Source organism: Ursus americanus, chromosome 5, assembly GCF_024610735.1.
Source record: "Ursus americanus isolate L20-20 chromosome 5, mUrsAme1.1.p, whole genome shotgun sequence".
Classification (NCBI taxonomy): Eukaryota; Metazoa; Chordata; class Mammalia; order Carnivora; family Ursidae; genus Ursus; species Ursus americanus.
Window position 1 is genome coordinate 74,024,381 of NC_142131.1, and position 11,916 is coordinate 74,036,296.

Here is an 11,916-nt window from a genome sequence, read left to right on the forward strand (position 1 = left end):
GACAGGTGGATTATAGATTTTAAAGAAGAGTCATTTTCTTATCCATAAACCTGACAGGGCATAAAACCCAAATCAGCAAAAAATAAACTTGGTGCCCATTCTGATTCTGAAGTTAAGTGATTGCTCACTTGTAAAGCGCCTACCTTAATGTATAATATTTTAGAGACCCCCATCTCCTGTGACTTGGGAAAATTCTTTAAATTATATGTGAAAAAGTCACTCTTCAAAATCCTATCACCCAGCTGAAACCTTAGGTTGACTTTTACAGGTAAAATGATCCTTGTAATTATCAGAGTTGTGGGGGCCAGATGAGATAATAACCATATTCTCGCACACAGCGGCAGCATTATTGTTGCTTGGAACTTTAACCATTTTAGAGTTAGATCCTAAGAAACTAATTGGTCGTCATCCTTTTTTCTCTTTTCTTTTTTTTCTTTTTCTTTTTTTGCCCTCATATATCACTAAACAACTAGTTTCTCCCTTTTGTCACTTCCCATTGTGTATTTTTCAGAAGAAGTACTGTGTTCAGATGCCAGCCAATAAATTGTCACATAATGGAAAATGATACGCCACAACATTCATTGTAAGGTTTAATAAAATTAAATTTGCACCAAATACAAGCGTATTTGTGTTAACTCTTCTTCTTTCAAGATTTTATCAGAGAGAGAGAGCGGGGGTCCTGGCGCAGAGGGAGAGGGAGAGAATCTCAAGGAGATTCCCCTGCCGAGCACAGAGCCAGACTCCTGGGGCTCCATGTCATGACCCTGAGATCATGATCTGAGCCAAACAAAGTCGGGTGCTCAACCCACTGAGCCCCCCGGGCACCCCTCATATTAACTCTTCATACTTGACTAATGACATCTTAATGCTTTGACAGTGTGCTCTTGTTGCAAAAAACACCTAGTTGGTAATTTATGGTCCGTTAGAGCTGTTAGAGATAGCATTTCTTGTTCATACTTCTATGTAAAAAACAAAGATGGTTTTTGTACAGTTTGTTCTAATTTCTTTTCCAGTGACGACCACAGAAACTAAGATACAGAAAGACTTCTGTTGTTCATTGCATGGGAGAGGGGCTGCTTTGAAGGCTTACTCTTGTATTGTAACTGGTTTGGTTTTACGTATCGGAAGTATGTCATAAGTACATTACTGTGAAGGCGAATTTCATCAGTTCATGTCCACCACTTTTACATCGTAAAATCTGGGTAGTCCTTGCCTTTTTCTTGTATGTAAGTTTCCTAATATAAAGAAGTTTTAATAGGTCCGGAAACTGCTCCGGCCATAATTTCTGAACTCTCGCCGTAAATCGAAATATCCAGCTGTATAGGCTTTCCCTACTTGAATCATTAACCTGCTTTACCAGTAACAAGTACAAACTTTGTCGTCTTTCTGACGGAACCCTTTTAAACCTTAGTCTTCCTTACCCTTGGTTCAATGGCTGTTCCCTGACCACCGCCAGTATTGAAGAGAAAAATCTTCCAAATGTATAAGGATAAGAAAATTATGTTTTTAAGGATTTGAACAAGAAGTCTTATGTCCTAAGGATACTGTTTCTTCAAGATACTTTTTATCCTTTTTTCCCATCTCTGTACTATCAGAATGTTCTTTTTTTTTTTTCTTTCTTCTTAATCTCCCTTATCTATTTTGCCTGCCTCCACTCTCCTCCCCTCCGGCAACCACCAGTCTGTTCTCTGCCTTTAAGAATGTCTGTTTTGTTTAGATTTCACAGAGAAGTGTTGTCAGACGGTATTTGTCTTCCTGACTGACTTCACTTAGCACGATACCCTCCAGAATGTTCTCTCTTAAGTAATTTGGGGTTGTGGGAGTTGTAAAATCATTGGTTCCAGGGTGCCACCGTGTTACCTTACATTTTATTGTAAAGGTACGTTTAAGATTTGCTCTCCTAAGATTAACTCAGCTTAATAGAATTATCTCAGTTTTAGTTTCCTAATCTAATATTTATGTCTGATTTCAAAAGTGAATACAGATCCCTGCCTTAAAAAATTGAAAATTTAAACTTACAAAAGGATACATTTCAGACCTATTCGTATTGAAGAAGGATTTGGTGAGTAGTAGTTCCCCTAAAACATCTTGGGTGGTTATGAACCACTGTATACTTTGGTGTGAGTCAGGGAGTGGAGTGGTTTAAAGTATTTGACATTTTTGCCAAAAATTTTTAAATGGGAAAAAAAATGATTGCGTCTGTTACAGAAAAATTATACGCAAAACTTCCCAGTAATCAGTCTCCTGTAACGTGAGGTCTCCTTGGTTATTTTAGATCTATGTGAACCTTATCTATTAATTTACTCTTTTCCTTTTCCGAAAGACCATACATAGCTTTGTTAATGGCAGGTTTCCCTTGTTTACATAACAGATAACCAGGACTAATTGATTCTAGGAGTGATATTTTTAAAATATTTTCATCCTTCTAATTGAATGTCTTTGTAGATGATAATATCACTTGTGATGATACTTAGTTCTAAAACTTAGTGGGCACTGTGGGGGCCCCTGGATGGCTCAGTTGGTCAAGCGTCGTCTTGATTTGGGCTCAGGTCATGATCTCAGGGTTGTGAGATCAAGCCCCTTTCCGGCTCTGTGCTGAGCGTGGAGCCTGCTTGAGATTATCTCTCTCCCTCTGCCTCTGCCTCTGTCCCTCCCCCGCACATGTGCCCTCTCTCTCAAATAAATAAATGTATTTTAAAAGTTAAAAAAAAACTTAGCAGATACCTGACACTGATTCTCTTTTAAAAAATGTGTTTAATATATTCATTACAAGGGCTCAACTGGAGACTATTAAAAAACCAAAAGGAGAAAAATTACATCACAGCTTGAAATAAGAGTCCTGTGCAGACCATCTAGGGAAAAATAAAAAGACAACATAGTGAGGCTGGACAGCCAGGGTCAGGGCTCTTGCAGGGACACCTGCTCTGAGGACGTTTCTTGCAGATACTTCAAGGTTGTGGGTGTTTCCAGAACTTAGCAGCCTGTGTTCACAAAAGACTGCCAGTGTTGGGTCCTCCCAGCAGGCTCTGCTTGGAGACCTGGATGGTCCTTAACATTACACAGGCCAGTCCCCCCCCCCCCCACCCTGCATCCTCCAGAATGTCCAGGCAGCGGTGACTGTGGTGTCCCTGTGGTGGCGGTCGCAGGGCTTGGGGGCTTCCCCCACGGGCACACTGTGACAGCAGCCAGTGGGGACCCCCAGGGAGAGCTGCTACGTCAGGTCTCCCCAGACTCTTCCGTGAACAGTCCCCACCCATTTGCAGAGATGGTCTGATGGAGAGAAGGCAGAAATTCCCTTGTTGCTGGGCTTCCAGAGGATCATTGGCTCCTACCAGAGCCTCTGGTCCACAGGGCACCCTGAGCGGCTGGTCCTTTATGGCCGGAGGCTGGGGCACGGTTCTGGGACCACCCCCACGTTGATTCTTTAATAGTACCTGGCATACCAGTTCCGTGTTGAGTTGATAATATCGGATTTCTGCTGTACCAGGCACTATGCCAAATGATGATGATGATATCTGCTCACTATCGAAGGCTTTGGGAAATAAGCAAAAAGAAAACCACCCGTCTTGCCTCCCGGTTAGACACAGTTAATGCTAAGGTGTGTTTTTGATCCTTTATTGTACCGTTTTAAGTCTTAAATCCTTTCAGGACAAGTAAATTCTTAAAATAGTGGATGGTAGCTACAATTCGGGAGATGCCGAAAATAGAATCAGGTCAAGAATGAATTTAAATGAGTGTGACCTGTTTATACGGGAGCGTTAAGGGAAAATTAGAGATATTCCCCCACACCCTCTCAGGGTCTTGATACATAGTCGAATTGTGAATATTGTTTATTTCACAGATGACGCGTACAAATTAGTGAGAACTGTAGGATATTTTTCTTTGAATACTCCAACAAAACTTTCTAAAATCTTGGAGTAATTTTGTATTTACAGAAAAGTTGCGAAGGTGGTATGCAAGTATTTCTGTGCGAACTCCTCATGTAGTTTCCCCTGATATTAACACCCGACACACACAGTACCTGCTTATGAAAATCTAGTTTTCAACGCTAAGAAATTAGTATTGGTACAATACAGAGAGCCAAATCTACGGACTTAATTAGTATTTCAGTTTTTCCAGTAAAGTCCTTTTTCTGTCCCTGGGCCCAATCCAAGATACCACGTTGCATTTGGTCATCATGTCTCCTTTGTCCATAACAGTTTCTCAACCTTTAATTGTTTCCCTAGACCTTGACATGATTCACGAGTAGTGGTCAGATATTTTATAGAAAGTGCTTCAATGTGGACCTGTCTGATGCTTTCTCATGTTTTCCTGGGATTGTGATTTTCTAGGGAAGAATACCACAGAGGTGATAGACCACGTCTCATCAAGGGTTCATGATGCCGATGTGACTTAGCACTGGTGATATTAACCTTGAACATTTGGTTACACTGGTGTCTGCCAGATTTCTTTCTCTGTTGGAGACTTACCATTTTTCTATTCCATATGCTATTTTTTAGAAGTGAGTGGCTAAGCTCAAGTCTTGCTCAAGGAGAAGGGGAATTAAGCTCCACTTCCCAGAGGGGGCTATCTGCATATATCATTTGGAATTCTTTTTTTTTTTTTTTTAAGTAGGCTCCATGCCTATCATGGAGCCCAACGAAGGGCTTGAACTCATGACCCTGAGATCAAGACCTGAGCTGAGAGCAAGAGTTGGATGCTTAACCAACTGAACCACCCAGGTGCCCCTATTATTTAGAATTCTTAGTAGAAGGGAAACTGGTCCCTTCTCCCTTATTCAGTCATTTTTCAGCACAGGCTCATGGATATGTGTTTTTGTGTGTTACAGTCAAATACTATAACTAATGTTTCATCGCTCAGATCATTCCAGCTTTGGACATTGCGAGCCACGTCTTTTTGATTTTTTTTTTCTTTTGAGGCTTCCTTATTTTCTGACACTACAAAATACTCCAGGCTCATCTTGCATTCTCCACCCCAGCCCTAGAACCAGCCATGTCTCCAAGGAGCCCCGTTCCTTTTATTGGGGAATGGTATTCAGAACCTAAGACTTGGTGGTCAGATGCTCTTCTTTTGTCGTTGTTGTTGTTGTTATTGTTTTTTTGTTTTTTATGTTTACTGTCTATTAATTTATTTTAGGTTACAGATGACATAAAAATAAAATTAAGGGAACACCCTTCTGGAAAACTTCCAGATACAGGATAACACGTTTATAGACCCACATAATCCCGTTGGAAAGTCATGTTCTGGTGGATCTTTTGGATTATGTCCCCTCTTTGGCTTGATTCTCCATTTCCCCTCCCACGGGGTTGTTATAATGAGAAGGCTGGTCCTCCTGTCTTCTAAAGAGGGCATATCTCTGCCTTGACTCTCTTTTATTTATTTATTTATTTATTTATTTATTTATTTATTTATTTATTATGTTCAAATAGCTGAAATATAGTACATCATTAGTCTTTGATGTAGTGTTCAACGATTCATTAGTTGTGTAGAACACCCAGTGCTCGTCACAACACGCGCCCTCCTTAATACTCATCACCCGGTTACCCCTTCCCCACACGCTACCCTCTGAAACCCTCAGTTTGTTTCCAGGGGTCCAGAGTCTCTCATGGTTTGTCTCCCTCTCTGATTTCTTCGCATTCAGTTTCCCCTGTCCTCTGTGCTATTCCTCATGTTCCACAGATGAGTGAAACTACATGATAACTGTTTTTCTCTGATTGACTTATTTCACTTAGCATAGTCCCCTCCAGTTCCATCCATGTTGATGCAAGTGGTGGGTATTCATCCTTTCTGATGGCTGAGTAATAGTCCATTGTATGTATGAACCACATCTTCTTTATCCAGTCATCTGTTGAAGGGCATCTCGGCGATTTAGCTATTGTGGACAATGCTGCCATGAACATTGGGGTGCATATGGCCCTTCTCTTCACTACGTCTGTATCTTTGGGGTAAATACCCGGTAGTGCAATGGCTGGGCTGTAGGGTAGCTCTATTTTTAACGTCTTGAGGAACTTCCACACCGTTTTCCGGAGTGGATGTGCTTGTTGGATATATATTGACCCAGGGACACACATGTATCTAGTGTTATGTCTCTGTCAGCAGTGCTGAAAATAAATCTGAGTTCATGCTTCTGTCTCCAGCTCCTCCTGCAGCACCCCAGCATTCATCCCAGCTTTCTCCCTTTGCTTCTTTGCAGCTTCTTTCTCCGTCCGTGAGAAACCCGACTCCTATTATCTGTAATTTATTTACTTATTTTTTTCAACCCTGGAATACATCTAAAGCGGTTTCAGAAACGCTAACCCAATACCCCTGCAAGAGATCGACCTCCCAGAATACAGGGCTCCTATACATTTCTTCTTTATTTCTTTTTATCCTTGGCCTTGCAGTATCCAGTCAAATGATCATTTTCCACGGTTACTTAAGGCAACACTGTTCTTGCTCAACAAAACTCGCGTGTGATGGAAGAGTCGGACTGCAAAGCTGTGGCCCCCCCATCAAAAACAAGGAAATGTAGAAGAGACGTAATGTACAAAAGCAGAAATATAAACGTTTAACCTGTTGCCAACCCACACTGTTCTCCCTGTCTCCGCTGGTGGCTCAGCAGATCTGACTCTACTATCTTTTCACTGCTTTTGCTGATTTCCTCGCTTTTTCACGTTCAATTTAGAAGTCGTGATTACGGAAATAGAATCGCAAGTTCCAGATGCTGAAATTGGTCTTCCTGCCATGTGAATAGGCCTTAACAACGAAGTGATGTTTGAGGGTGGTTGGGAGTAGGTGGGGGGCAAGGTGAGGGAAGAGTCTTTTTTTTAATGAGCTTTCCAAGAGTATTTATTACAATGATCGTATCCTCCGTGATTGCACACGCCAGCACCTTAGGCAGCTTGTGCTGAAAGCCAAAATAAGAGAATTGTTAGCAATCCTCACAACACATGGCGCTCTGCACTAACTGGCTTTTCTTGGGGTCCCGACCATGCATACGGTGTATGCACCCCGACATGAAGGAACACTGTTGGGTCCGACTCTCAGAACCTAAACCCCTCCAGCCTGTCAATGTACCGAAAGGTTAAGAGAAGGAGTCTTTATGGCGGAAGGAAAATAAATTTGGGGGCAATTTATCGCATAAATTCACACGTTCGGGAAACGTGTTGACCATCAAGCACGACAGGGTGAGCCAGGGATATGAACATTCCAAACACAGCCCTGCTGTTGAAGAGGGAGCCGTCTTTGGGGAAAGGCAAACAAAGCCAATTTTCAACAGTTCTGGAGGGCCGAGGGTTTTTCTGACTTTTAGGGGGGTTTTTTTGTTTTGTTTTTTGGTTTTTTTAAAGATTTTATTTATTTATTTGACAGAGAGAGACAGCCAGCGAGAGAGGGAACACAAGCAGGGGGAGTGGGAGAGGAAGAAGCAGGCTCCTAGCGGAGGAGCCTGATGTGGGGCTCGATCCCATAACGCCGGGATCACGCCCTGAGCCGAAGGCAGACGCTTAACCGCTGTGCCACCCAGGCGCCCCCTGACTTTTAGGTTTAATAAAAATTGAGATAGATCTTGAATGGAAATTGCTTCTGTATTACCTTGAGCACCTTCCCTGCCCCCCCACCATCAAAGCGTAGTTCACGCTGTTAGGACTGGCCCTTTTATCTTTTTATCAAAATGAGGTTTAGAGGAAGAGTACATAGTGCAACCAACTGAATTTTCTTCATCTCTTTGACACCATTATGGAGCTAAAATTTGTACTTTATATCTTATTGGAAATGTGTACTTTTTCTTACATAAAATCATAGGAGCTATCCTCTGAATATGTGCGTGTGCAGGCAAGTGACCTTTTTTGTATTCTGCACTCATTAAATCTGGCCCATACTGTGCATTCAGAAAGTGTGCTCACCACTATTGAAAATCAGTCAGTCTACCAGGTTTGGTAACAAGATCTGTTCTCTGTAGTCTGGAATTTCAGAGAATTTTTTTTTTTTTTTAAACTAAGATGTAGAATTGGAGGAAGAATAAAGATGAATGAGGGATCAAAAAATACATCTCGCGGCTTTAACCTTTTGTTAGTCTTTTAAGCCATCTAAAACTACTTTTAAACGATCTCGAAACTGATCCAGAAAAAGTAACTTCTTAGCTATGATTAGAATGGGGGAATTTTGGTTTGAAAGCAATGTTTTTCCTCTTTTCTGTTCTGTAGCTTCTGTTTATAGTCTTTTTTTTAATGATTTATGATTTGAGAGAGAGAGGGAGAGAGAGAAAGAGCTTTCGGGGGCAGAGGGAGAGGGAGAGAGAATCTCACGCAGACTCCGTGCTGAGTGCAGAGCTGGACACGGGGCTCAATCTCACGACCCCGAGATCACGATCTGAGCTGAAACCAAGAGTCGGACGCTTAACCAGCTGTGCCACCTGGGCGCCCCTATAGTCTGTTCTTAATGTTGACACAAGTAAAAATGATTTCAGGACATTCGTCCAATGAGAATGGAGTACTGCTAAGCTATGGAAGATAGGAAAGAGACTATTGCCCAAGTCTGTAAATATTTTCATCAGCAATGGTGTATGTCGGTTTGGGTTTGTTTCATTTTTAACCTAATCTGAATCTGTCTTGTAACAATTGCATCATAACTTACTTACATGTAAAGTAATTTCTAATTCATTTGGATCTCTACCGTCTTCTTTTACCATACTTTCACTTGGTTTTTGTGTCTCCTTTCCTCCCTTCAGGGAGCTTGTTCTCTTTATTTCTTATTCCCTCTATTTGTTTAGAATTTTTACATTCCGCTTAAAAGAAAAATTAAACTAAACTTTGTTAGTGACTACTTTTACATTTTTTAAGCATGTATACCAGACTGAATTGTCACCCCAAACTATATGTCCGCTCAGAACCTCAGATGGTGACCTTATTTGGAATAAGGGTCTTTGCAGATACATTTATAGGGCAAGGATTTCAAGATGAGATCATCCTGGATTAGGATGGGCTCTAAATCCAATGAAGAGTGTCCTTATGAGAGACAGGAAGGGAGAAAGCCATGTGAAGTCAGAGCCACGTGCACGGAGATGTGACATTGAGGGCAGAGATCAGAGGGCTGTAGCTGCAGGTTAAGGAACGCCAAGGGCTGGGGGCAGCCACCCAGAACTGGGACGGGGGCACGGAAATTGATTCCTCCTCGGATCCTCCAGAAGGAACTAATCCTCTTGACACTTTGCTTTTGGACTCTGCCTGCCACGACTGTGGGAGGGTCAGTCGCTGTCATTTGAAGCCGGGTTTGTGGTAAATCGCTGCAGCAGCCCTAGAAAATGCAAACAGCATGTATGCCGGCTTAATACCGCACGTCCTGGGATGTCTGCGCTCCTGTCCCCTCCCTCTCAAATTTCTGGTCTCTGCCCACCTAAGAGGATGGCCCACCTGGGATTTAACACTCCTCCCATACATGTCAATTATTTTCTTGTCTTCCTTTGTGTTCCAACATGCTTATTTACCAGTTTTGCAAACAGCACTATTCATTACCTGCAGCCCATTTTTTTCCTTCCGGGAAAAATTCTTCCTAGCGTACAGAAGACACTTTTATTTTTTTTAAAAAAGATTTTATGTATTTATGAGAGAGTGTGTGCGCAGGAGAGCGTGAGAGCAGGAGCAGGGGCAGAGGGAAGGGGACAAGCAGACTCCCCACTGAGCAGGGAGCCGGACGTGGGGCTTGATCCCAGGACTCTGAGATCATAACCTGAGCTGAAGGAGACGCTTAACCGACTGAGCCACCCAGGCATCCCAGAAGACACTTTGAAGATGTATATGAACAGCTTTTCTATGGACAGCGTTCCCCCTCAGCATTTTGAAGACACTCTTCCATTGTCTTCTGGCCTCTAAAGTTGCTGAGAAGTTCCGTCATTCTTTGTTCCACTGTGGGTGATCGATTTGGGGTCTTTTTTTCTCTCATTTACTTTGAGATTTTGTGTCTTCAGCATTTTGCAGTTTCTGGATGATGTGACTAGGTTGGGATTTATTTATCCTGCCTGTGACTCACTATGATTCTTCAATCTGTGGACTCCTGTCTTTCCCCAGTTCTGGAAAATTATCACCCATTGTACCTTTGTGTGTTGACTCTGCCTCATTCTCTGTCTTCTTCCCTTCTGGAAGTCCAATGGGACCTATTGTGGGACTTTTGTGATCTCTTCTTTGTCTCTTTTCTTACCTCTTCACTGTCTCTGTACTAGACTTGTTTTCCTGAACTGTTCTCCCTTCACTAATTCTGAGATCTCCTAGATACATCTGCTGTCCAGACTATTAAGTTTTTACATTTCACTGCATCTATTTTTACTTCTAGAAGTTCTCTGTTGTTCAAGTATCCTTGGTCCTTTTTTCAGTTTCTCCTGACCACTGTGTTAACATTCCTGCTTCACGATTCCTTTTCGTTAGAGTGTCTCGAGTTCGTGGGGTGCAAATCCTGCTGTGTACGGTGCTCTCTCAGTGACGCCTCCTTCCCCCCCGCCCCGAAGGGTGTAATTTTATTTTTATAGCTGTCCTCAGCAGGTGGTAATTCTTCAGGTGCAAGACCTATGCATCCAGGAAATATCCCTACAGAGCAACCAGGGCCCCAGGGGTTCCAGAATTCATTTTTACATTAAGTTTTCAGCCCGAGCACCTTATACAAAGAGGGTGGAATTAATTTGGATCCTGTGCACAGCATGTGGGCTTCAAGCTAGTTTCACACGAGAGCATTTTGCTATTTAACCTGATGTGGAGTAATGAACGCACAATGAAGCCTCCTTGCTACCTCTCTGGACTAGGAGGCTGAGGTTTTCTTGGTCTCTTCTACTCAAGGACTAGTCTTCCAGGGTTCCTGACGTTATGTGCAGAATTCAGTTTCAGCTCCGGGTCTAACAGGGACTCAGGGAGCTGCCTTCTGTGGGTGTGGAACCCTCGATCCCTAGCCATGAGACCCCCCCCAAACCATCCGTGTTGGTATTAGCTTGTGCACTCAGTCTCTGGCTTTGAATCCCCTCTTCATTTCTGAAACTTAAGAGTTTTTCTTTTTCTTTCTTTCTTTCTTTCTTTCTTTCTTTCTTTCTTTCTTTCTTTCTTTCTTCTTTCTTTCTTTTTTAAAAGATTTTATTTATTTATTTGACAGAGATAGAGACAGCCAGCAAGAGAGGGAACACAAGCAAGGGGAGTAGGAGAAGAAGAAGCAGGCCCATAGCAGAGGAGCCTGATGTGGGGCTCAATCCCATAACGCCAGGATCACGCCCTGAGCCGAAGGCAGATGCTCAACTGCTGTGCCACCCAGGCGCCCCTCTTTCTTTCTTTCTTTCTTTCTTTCTTTCTTTCTTTCTTTCTTTCTTTCTTTCTTTCTTTCTTTCTTTTTCTTTCTTCCTTCCTTCCTTCCTTCCTTCCTTCCTTCCTTCCTTCCTTTCTCTCTCTCTCTCTCTCTCTCTTTCTTTCTTTCTTTCTTTCTTTCTTTCTTTCTTTCTTTCTTTCTTTTTGATTTTATTTATTTATTTGAGAGAGAGAGAGAACACAAGCATGGGGGAGAGGGAGAAGTAGGCTTCCCACTGAGCAGGGAGCCCGATGCAGGACTTGATCCCAGGACCCCGGGATCATGACCTGAGACAAAGGCAGATGCCTAACTGACTGAGCCACCCGGGCGCCTCAAGAGTTTTTTTTTCAAGCTTGGCTATATATTAAGAACAAGTTTTTTTTGAGGTGTGGGGGCACAGTAGATTCATCTGACATCTATCTCCAGATGTTTGCAATTAGACAGCAGTCTGCACTAAGCAGGACCACCAGCCTCATTTTCAAACTGATGGGTCACAAGTCCAAGGGTTATTAGAGGGTTTTCAGTTTTCTAAGTTAGAGGTGAGTCAAGGTCGTTCTTATATTGATATTCCCCCGGAATTCAGTGACACTTTGTCAATGGATTGGGAAAGTATAGAATTAC